General features: G+C 45.4%; 1 long non-coding RNA gene and 1 pseudogene across 2 annotated transcripts; one reads left to right on the forward strand and one right to left on the reverse strand.

The window, feature by feature from the left end:
• Positions 1 to 1,761: 1,761 nt before the first annotated feature.
• Positions 1,762 to 7,083, forward strand: LOC119286968. Of its 2 annotated transcripts, none has more exons than XR_005140717.1 (3): positions 1,762 to 2,039; positions 3,154 to 4,773; positions 4,872 to 7,083. It is a non-coding gene; the product is annotated as an uncharacterized LOC119286968 (long non-coding RNA). The 2 variants fall into 2 exon arrangements; XR_005140718.1 differs by lacking the exon at positions 4,872 to 7,083 and having other exon boundaries at positions 3,154 to 3,285; positions 4,567 to 4,865.
• Positions 7,084 to 7,772: 689 nt separating this feature from the next.
• Positions 7,773 to 11,102, reverse strand: LOC119286966 (annotated as a pseudogene).
• Positions 11,103 to 14,598: the final 3,496 nt, after the last annotated feature.

Below are 14,598 nucleotides of genomic sequence, written 5' to 3' on the forward strand. Positions count from 1 at the left end.
TTGTTGGATCGAGAAATTTAATGACATTAATTACAATGAGGAATATCATATATCCATAAATCTTAGATTTTCTGTTTCCAGTAAAACATGATCACGATGAACCAGGAAGATTTTTAAAATGCCCGTGACAATGCACGGGCATTCTACTATAGTGGCAGCAAAAGCACATTTTGCTGGTCGCCCTCAGCTACCATAGTGTGCATTCCTTGGCACCGGGAATCGTCCTGGGATGCCGAGGAGAGGAGGGGGGCGATGCCATGGAGGGAAGAAGAGACAATGGTGAAAGGAAGGTGCGGGCTGAATGGCGTGGCGTTGTGGGGAGGCGGCAGTGAGATGCAGTGGGGGGAAGAGATGGCAGCAACGACGATGTGGCTAAGAAAGCAGGCCAGGGTAATGAGATGTGAGTGTGAGCGATGTGCCATGCGGTGAGAGTCAGAGAGTAAACTGTTTTTTTAAGATGGGAAGAAACAGAGAAGTTGTTTCCTTTTCTTAGGGAAAAGCAATTGTTTGCTATGAGGGAAAATTAATGTCACATCCTTTTTACATAGCAAAAAATATCACATACTCTAGCAAGTCATTTATGAAACATAATGACCAACAAGTGATTTACTGGTGAGTCTATAGTTTACTAAAATTGGGATGCGACTCACTGTACTAAAAAAACACGATGCCACTCACTCTCACAAAAAATGTCACCTGCTTGAAGTGAGCAGATGGCGAATGAATTTTTTTGAGGGGAAATGAATATATATTATATATGGGCTTATACGTGTTTATATATATATATTCACTTTTATAGAATATAGATAAAAATTGATGCCTTTGGATGATGCTTTCAAAATATCGATTGGAAAAGCTTTATGATGGATGGACTGAAAACTCATCGAGTCTTATACAATTGGAAGAGATGAATACAAATAATTGTTCTTCTTTATATATTTTTTGCACATGATAGCACAAAAAAGTGTATTTTTATATGTTTATTTTTGTAGAGTATGAGAATGATGGAGATGTATTATGCCGATGTTCAAAAAGAATCCATCAATAAGGGTGTTGACACGATGTTGAGAAAGGGACTAAAAGTTCACCGAGTTATATACAACAATACATGTATATATATGCAATTAGAACAAACAACTAAAAAGCCCGTGGCAACGCACGGGCATTCTCCTAGACCAGTGGACCAAAGGCGTCTGATAGAACTCAGGTGAAGGCCAAGAAGGTTTGGCTCTCGGACATGCCACCAGTAACACTCGATGATATCGACGTGCGGACTGCAAGTTCTATTTCTCCCTATTTGATTCAAGCTTGAAATATTCATGGATGCTAAACTTCAGTCAGTAAATGAACAAAAAAGGTGGCACTGATCTTTTAGTCAGTTTTCTGCCAATGCCTATGACTTCTGGGGTAACAAGAGTACCACATTTTGCCAATATTTTCAGGTTTGTATGAATAAGGACGAAGTAGTAGTTCATGGGTTATCCCTGATTTCCCCTCTTAGGCGAATATCTAAGCTGAAGATAGTTGGTTCTGTAATTTAGATATCACCTTAGAAACCGCCAAATCTGCTGCTGTTGTTGATTTATTATTATTACTGGGGAACGACTAGAATAGAAAATGAGCTTCGGGTGAAAAAATAGAAAAAATGATCTGAGCCGTTAGCATTGAGATGGATGGTACAGATTTTGGTGGTGGGATCTTTGCGCACGGTTAGCAAAAAGGACCCTCTATTCTTGTTAATTTTCTCCCGACATCCTCCTCCAAACGCGACCACGAGTCACCCTCCCCCTCGCCCATCTCCCTCCCGCTTGTGGACAGTAGCGGCGGTCGAGATCCGCATCCCTCCCCAATCCCCATCTCCGGCAACTACAGTAGCTCGCCTAAGGCAAGCAGATGGGGGCTACTCATCCCCTTCCCCTCTCAGGCCCTTGGAGCGGCTTGTCGGCGTGATCCGTGCCTCTGCCCCCTCTCAAGATCCTAGATCGCTGGCGGCAAGCCGGTGGTGGGCTCCTCCTTCGCCTCTCACGCCCAGGATCAAGGTATACTCTGATACTCCTACTTCCTCCTCTCTCACCTAGATTTCTGTGTGCACATTCGTCAAAGATCTGCTAGGGTAGATGAGGGATCTACAGGAAGGTTGGGCCTTAATGAGGCGGCTGATGAAGACATTAAATCAGAGCAATTGTACACGGGGAACCAATGTGTACCATCCGAAATCACTGAAATAACAATGGGATTACGCAGTGACGGCCATTACATGCAATATTATCGTTATATATGGGCATGTGACTGCTTTGGATGACTCGTGCTATGTACAGAGTTCCTAGATTAATACGAGAACCAATTAAATCTGAACCTGAAGTCAAATTGATGCCATGTTTTAGCCTGTAGATCGTTAATTTGTTGATGCTTTGGTTACATCGATTCTCAGACATGCTAAGGGTGTGTTAATTCTGTTATAAAGTAGTGCATCGCAAGGTGTTTGACTGGTTTAGTGGGGAGAGTGAACCCTTCACTTATTTAGTGCATACAAGACGCATGATTAGTTAGTGTAATGTGATAAGGGGAGATCTCCTATTTTTTTTTAGTTGATGGCTATAAAGCTTCTTGTCCACAAACAGGAGATTCAGCTAATTTTGAACCAACGATTCAGAAATTTGGTTGAATACATATAAGGGGGGAGCATAACAGGTATGGCCTGAGAAGTTGTTTCACTTGGTCCTGGGATTCTTGTGCATTCTTGAAAATAGCAAATAATATGCATCGCAACATATTTCCAAAGTTGATTTAGAAAATATTTGCTTCATTTCTGCTTTGCATAGCTGCTTTCTTTACATGCTGAATCAAGTTGTGGCCCTAGTCTTAAAGTGGCATGAATGTTTGAGACTAAGATCTATGCCAATTTTCTATCAAAAGTTGCCAATATTTGGAAAATTGTAGAGAGGGGCTCACGCTTGGTGTTCAACCAATCAAATGCCAAGTTTTGGTCTCATGCCAAATTTTGGCCCCAATCCAGTCCTGAAATGTTTGTATTTTTGTAGTATTTTGTTTTAATTGCTCACTGCTAGTGTTCTGCTGTAAATGCCATTCTATACACAGGACATACGAATACTAAATGAGTGCAGCATTGTTCTTTTACATTCTTCTCTCTAGTAGTGGTGCTCGTTGAAGTCTTTCGCCTTGCATACTGGAATCCAAATCGAATGAAAAGCATGGTGAATTGAGGGAGCAAAGAGCAGCATCAATGCTACACTTTGAAGCTGAATCATGGTGAAAGCCTCAAAGGTAGGTTTCTCTGCCACCGGAAATAATTATTCATCTCAGTTCTTTTCTATGGCTATTTGCAGGCTAAGTTGTGTTATAAGTTTGTATTTTTTATGCTTGTGTACACTCTGTGTGTGCCCACCAGTCTTTTTTATATGTAAGCTCTGAGTGTACCTTACAGACTTTTAGTCCACGAAAGAACATAATTATTTCCAGTTTCTTGCCTTGATGTAAACTATAAAATTGTCCATGTATTTGTACGACTGCAAGGGCGAAACTCATTTGCGTGCGAGATAATTTTAGTTCCTTTGTTGAACGTACACCAACACAGACTTGTGCTGAACTGAATCATATTCGTTTGGTGTTATCTCTCCCTGCAAATGAAGCTTGATGAGAGACAAGCATTCGAACCGGAGGCAAACGTCAACTGAACAATATTATGTCATGTACAATCAAGATAGCAAATGCTCGCTGAGCGGTTGATCATTTTAGTACTTAATATTTGGTTTTGCTGGTCATGTAATAAAAATAATCATCTCATGTTATGGATCACTTCACATGCATGTATGTGGATCAAAGTCGACCCAGAAATGGAATACCTTGCTCACAAACATTTTCAGCAGCCTATTCAGATGTGGGTGTGTATTGCGAGATAACCTTAATGTTAACTTCAATTTTATGTTGCATAATTCATATAAAATATTAGCTCTGTTTTGGATAATCCAGTTTGACATATACATTTAGTTGTGCGTCAAGGGGATGACTTAATTTTCACATATAATCAAATATTGACATGCTTGAAAGAGTTGTCATCAACATTCTGCCGATTTGGAAATAAATGAGAGACATGAGGTTGTTACTATAAAAGTGATGTTTATATCTATCTATTTCTAGGGGGTGATTCGTGAAATGTACACTTAAGTGGGAGCAGTCCCCTCCACCATAATCTGTGCCATTCATCTCCCATCCAATGGCTCAGATTTCATTTTTCTATTATTTCACATGAAGCTCAGATTCTATACTAGTTGCTCCCTTATTACTGATTTCTCATACATAGACAAAAACAATTCTAGAATATCATCATCCAATTATGAGCATATAGGTTTTAGTATTGTCTCTACTTGTGTGCTGGTAGCCTAATACCATCTACCAAAATGTAGTTAGTAGTTACCTATGGGACAATTGCCTTGTTGATGCCGACTGATATGTGATAATTTGCAGTAGAATGTCCAGTAAACACATAGACAGATATAAGGTGGCATATGTATTTCTTACTTATTTTCTTCATTTTATCATTATAAGGAAAGTATGGATCCCAAGTTCAAAGCCATATCCAATTAGTTTGTCTCTCAAAAAAATACAAGGAATGCTAAACGATGATTTACCCATGGAGGCATGGACCGAGATTGCTTTAATTTGGTCGTACGGAAGATTATGTTTGATGACATCCAAAAGACACAAAAAACAAAACAATTGATAGAAATACATTATCTGGACATGAAATATTGGGTATGTTTTTATATTCATTATATACTTTTTTCTATATTCAATTTTTTTAATTCTAACCAATTATTTTATATACTGATTTTTAATTGTTTTGGCTGGAGACTTGCTTGCTGGTGGCTGGTGACCTGCATGGACCTGGTGGTGCCGTCGGTCGCGGCGCTGCCGCCACCGTCGTTGCGGCAGCTAGGTCGGGAGTAGCCGAGTAGGGGAGAAGCATACTGAAGTCTGGATTCTGCTCCTTCGACCAGCCAGTTAAGGGTTGGAGTCGTCAGCCGGCGCCGTCGTCAGGCATCAGCTAAGTTAAAGAATTGGGAATCAGGCGACTGGCTGGTTCGTACGGGTGGGCTGCTCTTAGTGCTCTGCCAATTTGGCCTTCAGATTGTTGCCTGCTTAATTGCTTGTGGGACGTATAAGCACAGAAATAGTGCAAAAAATTACAAATGAAATATAATATTTCAAAAAAATGTTCATCATCATAAAAATGATAACCTTTTAGAAAATATTATTTAAAAAACACCACAAAATAAAAAATATCTGTGCTTTTTGAACAACCAAAAAATACTTTCATCTGATGAAATGAAAGTGCGGAACTGAAATAGGTATGACGCACATTGTTAGGGTACGCCCAAATTTCATGGTCCAAAAAAATACTCATTGTAATCTTATTTCTGACGTTTGCAAAAATAGGACTAAAAAGTGTTGCATAAATGGCACATGGAGCAGGTTTCAAGTTTTTGCCCCAAGATCTCCTCTCGTCTCCTTTCATTCGTTCTTTCTTTCCTTTTCCTTGTCACTGGGGTCGAAGGGTATGCAAAACTTAATTAGGCACTATAGAGTTGGTTGTGCGATAGGGGAAAATGACTTTGATGCTTAGCTCGGATGTTTGCTTAGTATGCTTAGAGTTGGTTGTCTGCTTAGTATGCTTAGGATTTGATGTGGTCCATGTCTGGTCTGTACTGCCCTGGTTTGGTGTTAGGTTGATTTGGTTTATGATGCATTTGGTTGCTGTAGGCTGGGTGCACAAGATTTTGTAGACCAAAACATGTCAAAAGCTAATTCGGACGGGTCTTCTGCAAATGATTTTCATCTTCAGACATGCCTTGAGTAGATTATTTAATCATTTTATAAGAATCAATTTAACTTTGTATTGTTGCAGCTTCATTATATATGTACTTACCAGTGCATTTAAAGGTTCAACAATGGAAAAACCACCATCAGTCTTGGCTAGATTGACATTGGAAGAAATATAATGATGAATCATGAACTTCATATAATCGTCGGCCTAGATTGCATGCTCCTTATTTTCAAACTGTTCCTTTAATGGCTGTCAAACTGGTATGCGCGAGCAAGAACTGCAGTATCAATGTGAAGACTTGAGGAAGAAGGTAGTGTTATTGATCTTACAAGGTACATTTTTTTGTGTGTAACATAGTTTTTTATAGTAAAATTGTATCTCTCTATTGGGTATGGCTTTCTAAATGGCATTCGGTGTAACCTGCCAAATCTCTCCCATGCATAAATGATTTTTCAAAGTATAGCACCCAAATGATTCACCCATGACATGTTCTTGGAACTGATTTGTACTACTGATTATTCAAAACACGAGTGTTAGATTTTGTAGTCTGAAAATATGATAATGATGCCGAGAGAAGAGATCATGCGTATGATCCATGAACATGACGTGCAACAAGAGATAGTATGACTTCTTCAGAGAACCATCTTGATCCTTCTTTTTTCTTCATAATATTGCCAACCATTGAGATTGTGGTGCGGAAGGTCGCGGGCGCTAGAGATTGTGGCACGGTTTAGAGGGTTGGCCGGCGCGGGAGGCGGCGACTCAGGTAGGGGGCGACGAGCAAAATATTTCAAAAGCCCGTGGCAACGCATGGGCATTCTACTAGTGTTGTTTCAGTGGTATTCTGATGACCCAACATCTTAGTAAGTTTCACCCCGACTTAAAAGTGGATACTGTAATGCGAAATGGTATTACGTACGAGGTTGCCACGCACTATTCCATAGGAACGATTTCATCGCCCTAAGAACGCGCCATCACCTTCAAATGGCATGTTGAGAAACAAGAACTTCCACATGCCGAGCATCAGTACCGGTATTCCTTCTCGAGCTTCTATTTCTTCCGTTAAAAGAGACCCGCGACTTCTAGCGTGACAGACCAGCACTCTAACCAACTGAGCTATTTCCCTCTTCGTTCTCCTCGGATTCCAGTTCAATCTCCCAATCAGTGAGAAATAGACCGTCGGATCAAAAAATCCCTGGGAAAAAAGAAAAGATATCTCGGTAACGAAAACCATAGGAGGTTGTACTGGCGAGACCTAAGAGCCCAAAAGAAAAACCGCCTGGAAGTCCGAGGACCTTTAGTCTTTCTATACGCTAATTCCTCACTGAACCTCAGTCCATAGTTTGACCTATCTTTTTGAAGTCGGGGTGAACTCATTCACCTTACGTCTTGGGTGGAATGGAATCCCCTACCTTGTGTTAACCATATAGCTAGCGTTTCTGGTGAACTTCACTTCACACCTAAAAAGTCCTGATTGGAAAGAGAAAAACTTACACGCTATAGTGACAGGCGAGGGCGAGCATAGATGATTTTGGGCTTATTTTCTAAAAAAATCACGACTCGGGCAAAAACCGCTGGAGTGAATTGACTTGTAATTATACTCGGTTGGCCTTCTCCTATCCGGGGAATCATCGGTCGAAGTAATCTGGTTGGGATTGAACACTACGGCTTGGAGTTGGGTTAGGATTGCTCGGAAACACACAGGGCTCGCCAAGCTGGCCGGTGGGGTTGCCGAGCTGCTGTACGAAGAGGAGAGAAGGAGGCAGTTCCGTGCGAGCAGGGGTAGAAGAGGATCTGGGCGAGGCGAGATGGGGGACGATGCCTGCGAGGTGGAGGGAGAGCTCGGGGTTCTGCGTGAGATTAGGAACGATTAATTGCAATCACGAGGGATTTTCTTTTATTTCTTATTGGGTGTGTCTAGGGCACATCTAGATGTGCTCTAGTTATTGCACATCTAAGTGAGTGAATCAAGTATAGAGAGGAAAAGAAAAAAGAAAAAAAAATATTCATACGAATCTCTTGTGGTTGGCGTCAGACGAGACGAAGCTCCGATTTACCATGCTCAGATGGAGATGCTGTTGGGGATGCCCTTGGCGGTGAGGCCGGCGGCGGCACCCTTGTGGTCGGAGGTGTTAGGGTAGAGCAGCATGTAGGGAAACTTAGCCGGGCCGTTGCGGTTCAAGAGCTGCGGGTCGTGGTTCATGCCCACCACCTTGCTCTCGATCTCCACCAGCCGCTCGCTGAACCGCTTGAACACCTCCACCGCCTTGGGGTCGGAGGTCCACTCCGGCGTGTCGCGCTGCCCCAGGTAGAGCTCGTCGGAGGAGTGCTTCGACAGCACCTCCAGCAGCGAGATGCCGATGATGGTCTGGATCTGGCTCGTGATGGTGTGGATGAAGGCCCGCTCATCAGTTGTGCATCTACTGAGTACTGACTGGATAGTGGATACCACCGGGTCAGTGTCGCCATTGTTTGGGGTCACTCCATGCTGTACGTACCAGTGGCTGACGAGCTGGTGCCACCCGGAGTCATTGACGGCGGCGTAGGCCTTGGCGAACTCCCACACCCAGCCTTGGACGGAGCCGCTCGTGTACACCTTGCTCTTGGCGATGGTCAGGCCGTCCTGGATGATAGGCTCGCTGAGCTCGATGGCGAGCGGCGTGAGCCTGCCGTCGCCGCGGAGGAAGAAGAGGGTCCTGGTGGCGTAGATGAAGTTGCCGGGCAGGTTGTTGACGTCGATCAGGAACGGCATGAACCGGTCGTGGTGATCAAGGATGTAGAGCCTGTTGCTTTCCAGCGCCTGCATGCAAACAGGTTGCAACATGCCAAAATTAGTTACACCTGCTCCCATCAAATCACAGTGGATCGCGATGGGTTGGCCGACTCGATCGTGTTTATTATTGGGAGTACCTAGAACTCATCTAGATGAGATATAATTCGGTCTCATTCACTTTGAAAACAAGAATAGATACAACCCACGTCAGCACACACGCATCTTATAGCATCACATCCAATGGCTATAAAAGGGGAATGAGACCAAATTATATCTCATCTAGATGAGTTCTAGCAAAACTGTTTATTATTACCTGCTGGACGGTGAGGCCCTCGAGGTTCTTCTCGATGTGGGCCGCCGTGATGGTGCTGGTGTGGTCACCAAACTTGCTAGGGTCAAGGCTACTTTTTGGCGGGAACTCCTGCGTGCATGCCGACCCAACACGCTCTATAGACAACATACACATCCACTCATTCAGCGTTCTCACCGTGAGACGTGTGATCATGACGGGGTTGACGCCGGTGAGCACCTCCCGGGCGAACTCCTCGTCGGTCCTCCACGCCTGCTGGTGCTGGTCCGCCTGGATGATGTGGGGGACGGGGAGCTTGAGCAGCGAGTCGCCGCCGACGGGGAGGAGGTCCTTGACGAGCTGGAGCGGGAACTGCCTGCGCAGCTCCTCCAGGGCGGGCACCATGGGCAGCTTGATGCCGCCCTCGTAGAGGTTGATGATGTCCTGGAAGGAGTCGAACTCGCCGGGGGTGGTGTCGACGTAGGTGCGCACCGCCGGCAGGATGCCCTGCGTGATGGCCTTGATGGAGTAGCCCAGGAAGTCGGACGTCTTGAGGTGGCCGAACTTCTCGTCCCGCGGCACGTAGATGCGACAGCCGGCTCTCCAGGCTCGGGTCCTTGGCGTTGGGCTTGCGGCCCGTGCGGCCGCGGCGCGGGTAGGGGTGGTCGGCGCTGCCGCCGAGGACCGGGCGGCCCTCGCCGAGGTCGTTGTAGACGTCGTAGCGGTAGACGCGGTCGTGCTCCTGGTAGGGGCCCTGCCGGTCGTCGCCCCGCAGGTTCCGGAGCTCGTCGTCGCGGTACGGCTTCAGCGCCGCCGGCATCTGGCTCGGCAGGTACGTCTGCGCATATGTACACAAACCAAAACATTGTCATTCACATGAGCACTGAACCTGCACCTGCACCGGCACCTGCAGGAAGCCGATCGAATTCTTGTGCTGCACCTAGCCATGCTATCTTTTCTACCAACACGGAATAAATTCTGCACCCACTAATCTTATCTTATCTCAAAGAAGACTTAATGACCATGAATGACGAAGCCGGCCGGTGAAAAGGAAAGGAGAGGAGAGGCAAAAGGATCACTCACGTCGTTGGCGAAGAAGACGCGGCTGTAGGTGTAGCTGGCGGCGGGGTAGACCCAGGAGTTGGCGACGAAGGAGAGGCTGCCGCGGCCGGGGACGTCGTGGAGGGTGACGGTCTTGAGCAGGAACTCGGAGCTGTGGTAGTTGTTGACGATGATGGCGCCCGGCACCCCGAGCTTCTCCACCTCCCAGTCGAAGGTGAGGCCAAACTTGGACTCCCCCGTCGTCAGCGACGGCAGGCTCGTCACCCACTGCTCCAGCTCCGCCTCCGCGCCCGCCGTTGTCTGCACGCACGTATTATCATTATCAGATTCTCACATGCTTAGTTCATCACTACGTGTCACTCTGCCGCCCGGCTATTACTACTGATCTTACTTTACTTTGATTATTAAGAGAGATATTAGTTTACTCCTACTTCTCCGTTCAACGCTACTCCCTCTATAAATTAATATAAGAGCGTTTAGAACACTACTTTAGTAATCTAAACGCTCTTATATTAGTTTACGGAGGGAGTACTATTGTTGAGTAGTGTAGTATGTCTTTGTGCTTTACTACTTGAGATTGTGCTTTTGACGTGTCCTTGCTTGTTCTATTACTTTCCATGCCATGCCCATGCTCAGCTAAAGCTAAAGACGACCGACCAAGCTAGGCTATCTTTCTTTAGCCGATCGAGATACATCCATCCATCCATCCATGGCCGCCGGCCCACACGAAAGAAATCCTATCTAGATATATCCGTATCTAGACAAATTCAAGACAAGTAATTCGAAACGGAGGGAGTACTAAGGAGAGGAGGAGGAGGAGGAGGAGGAGCAAGATGAGAAGGGCGGAGTGCTTACCGTGGTCGACGAGGGTGGAGCTGATAAGCTGGCAGGTGACGCCCTTGCCGAGGAAGTCGCCGATGCCGTCCATGATGGTGGCGCCCAAGTCGGTGAGGTCCAGCACGTTCTTCCTCATCAGCACCACCGTGCCCTTGAGCCGCGCGCTCTTGTTCGCGCCGGTCAGGCTGTCGATGAGCCCTCCCAGTATCATCTTGGCCTCTATCTCACTACTGTCGCTAGCTAGGGCTTCAATTGCACACGAGTGCTTTTGGGTGTGTGAGGAGGTCGCCGCGCGGAGGAAGACGGGCCGGGCGTTTTATAGGCTGGAGAAGGCACGGCGAGAGCACGCGTGCTGCCGTGCCGTGACAGCCCGGCCGCCTGGCCTGACCTAGTGACCTGACCTGACTCTTACGTACTCCTACATACTCCTACATACCATGCACGGCTTCGATACTTCTGGTTCCCAATCAATTGAATGAACTGTCGTGTCAGCTACTAGTTGCACTTGCTTTTTTTTTTCTTTTTTTTGCGGGTAGTAGTTGCACTTGCTAACAGCTAAGCTTTCTCGCAAAAAAAAGAGACAGTAGTTGCACTTGCTAACTACTCGTCTTTAATGGCACCAAAAGTCATTTTTTTAAATGGTAAGAAAATTGCATTATATTCACATCTTTTTGGGAGAGTGTTTTTATTGGCGTATGTCATTTAGGACAGTAAAATATCTACTAAAAACACATTGGACAACAAACTAAAGAGATCACAAAAAGGTTCTCAAAGAAATAAAAGTGCCATTTTTCGGGGGGGAAATACCGTTGATTCAATGGAACCTTTTAATTGTTTATTTTGAGTTGGATGGAACCTTTTAAATAAATAGATCTTCGTATTTTAGCTAAACATATCATTGGCAAGTAGATCATCATGCATGTATTTAGAAAAATCACAACCTTAGATTTAACATGTCGGCTACAAACGATCGAGCCTCTAGCTCTTACACTCTGATATATTTTCATGTCATAGAGTCAATATCACGAACCAACAAATCCAACAAGACTTGAGATATATTTTTCGATTCTATGTATGCACCCATCTAGAATTATATACAAGCAAGATAAGTTATTTTCTCCAGATAGGTGAGTTGTTTTGTATTGATAGGAGAAGATCATAGAGCACAAAAAAATAGACAAATTAACAAAATGGTCTAAGCCGCGGAAAGAAAATTGGAGAAAGGAAGGAAAAGAGATGATGGCACTGAACCCCAACAGCGACATGCTCTCGCAACGCGAGGTGGTGAATACATTGTTACCTACATAGTGAAATATAGTATATTTATGCAAGTTATAAGCAGTTGGGTGCGCGCTAGGAAGCGGTACCTCGCGCGGTGTATTTGCGGCGCCCGCTTCTGCGCGCGGCACACACGACGCTCGCGCTGCGCTCTTCTTCCCCCCTCCAAAGCCCCGCGCGCGCCGGCGCCGGCGACCCGCACCCATGGACGCACGCGCCGACACCGCGCTCACCCCGTCCTATAGCCGCGACCCCCGCCGCCGCCGCCACAAACCCTAGCCCGGGTGGCGTTGGCCTCGCATCCGCCGGAGCTCCTCCGACGAGCGGCCTCGCGCGCGGCCTCTTCATGCCGCCGCGGATGACCTCGGCGGCGGGTGGCGTCGCGTCGGCGCCGGCCGAGCCGCCGCCCCCTCCTCCTCAAAGCTCCCCAATGCAGCGCGGCCAAAGAAGGGCAAGACATCAGCGAAGAAAAACAAGGCGGCGGATGGCTCCGGCACCTCCAAGGCTAAGAGGAAGAAGCTTGCGGGGCGTGCAACGGGCGCGGCGGCTGCGGAAGCGCCGGCAAGCTCACTCGTTGAGCCGGCGGCCGGCGCGCACAACATGTTCGACGAAATGCCTCCAAGGTAAAAAAAAATTCTAACTTTTCATTTTTTTTTGTTATTTTTTGAATGCATTCGTCAAATATAGATAGCTTATTTGCATTGTGCAAAAAAAATTGTAGTCTCAATGATGATGCATACATGTCAACGATGGGTGTTGGCTCCAACAATTCGCATTGGTCTCAAACCAATGACATGCATTTTGAAGACCATGAGTTCGAGGTGGACGAGGAGGGTGAGGGCATTGTCGACGCACCGAAAGAAAGAGCGGGCAATTACACCAACGCCGATGACATCTTACTATGCAATACTTGGTTGCAAGTGTCGAGGGATCCATCCGTTGGAGGTGATCAAAGTAGAGATGCTTATTGGAACCGGATGAAGGAACACTTTGATGCTCGCAACGTGAGTGGAATTGACCGCTCCAACCGATCACTTAGGTCCCGATGGTCGACAATCAACTCGGATTGTCAAAGGTGGGCGGCCTGTCAAAAGGCGGTTGACAAGTTGAACCCAAGTGGCACAAATGAGGATGATAGAGTAAGTGTCATTTCATCTTACATGTTGGTGCTAAACTTGCTTTGTTTTGCTTGTTGTTGGTGCTAACTTGCTTTGTTTTCATGTAGTACAACATTGCGCAAAACTTGTTTAAAGAAGAGGAGAGGAAAACAAAGAAGGGGAAGATCAAGAAAGGAAGGGTATTTACTTTGCATCATTGCTATGAAGTGTTGAAAGATGATGAGAAATGGAAGAAGCGTGAAGATTTGGATGATTTCCATTTGAGCGACAAACGGAAGCGAACAATTAAGTTGGATGATGATGATGAGGAGGATGATGCATCAAGTGATGACGACAAGAGAAGCCCCACACCCAACTCGGTTTCATACTCGAAGACAAAGCGGCCGGATGGGTGCAAGAAAGACAAAACCAAAAATAAGAAGAGGAAAGGAGATGATGAGCTCAAAAATGCTATGAAAACTATTGTGAAGGCAAGAAAAGAAGCCAACGAGGTGAGGAAAATGGCAAGGACCCAAGATGCCGCGGCCGAGGAGAGAAGGTTGGCGGCCGAGGAGAGGAGGGTGGCGGCCGAAGAGAGGAAGGTGGCTTTGGAGGAGAGGAAGGTGAGCAATGGGGAGCGAACTAGATTGTTGGAATGGGAGAAGCACTTGTTCTTCTTGGACACAACTAACCTCAATGCGGCGCAAAAGGAGTATGTCAATCTTGGCACAAACCGTGACCAATGCCCCCTTTAGTCCCGGTTGCTGGCACCAACCGGGACCAAAGGCCTTGTGCTGCCCCGCGCCAAAACTTTAGTCCCATCTCGCTAGCTTGGAGAGCTCGAGAGTGGTTTATAAGCACTACTGCGCCTTCCCTCTCGAGCTTCTCTCAAATGCAGGCTTTCGGGCCTAACCACCAGCTATGTGTCTGTGGGCCTACTAGGCCTCCTGCGGGCCTGAATTCTGGCCCATGGTAGGGTTTCTAGTCGTATTCAGGCCGTGGGGGCCCAGTAGGTGGCACTTTTTTTTCTTTGTTGCTTTATTTATTTCATTTTGTTTCTACTTACAACAAAATACTTATTGTTGCTATTTTTTCTATTTTTTTGTTTTCTGCATTATTTATTTTCTTTTGTTTTTTGCTTTATTTTTTAATTCTTTTTTGCTTTTAGTTTTAGAAAAATTATGAACTTTTTGTTAGTGCCATTAGTTTTCAAATTTGAAAACACTTTTTTTGTTTTTTTCTTTGTTGCTTTATTTATTTTATTTTGTTTCTACTTACAACAAAATACTTATTGTTGCTATTTTTTCCAATTTTTTTTGTTTTCTGCATTATTTATTTTCTTTTGTTTTTTGCTTTATTTTTTATTCTTTTTGCTTTTAGTTTTAGAAAAATTATAAACTTTCTGTTAGTGCCATTA

The sequence above is a fragment of the Triticum dicoccoides genome, chromosome 4A, assembly GCF_002162155.2.
Source record: "Triticum dicoccoides isolate Atlit2015 ecotype Zavitan chromosome 4A, WEW_v2.0, whole genome shotgun sequence".
NCBI lineage: Eukaryota > Viridiplantae > Streptophyta > Magnoliopsida > Poales > Poaceae > Triticum > Triticum dicoccoides.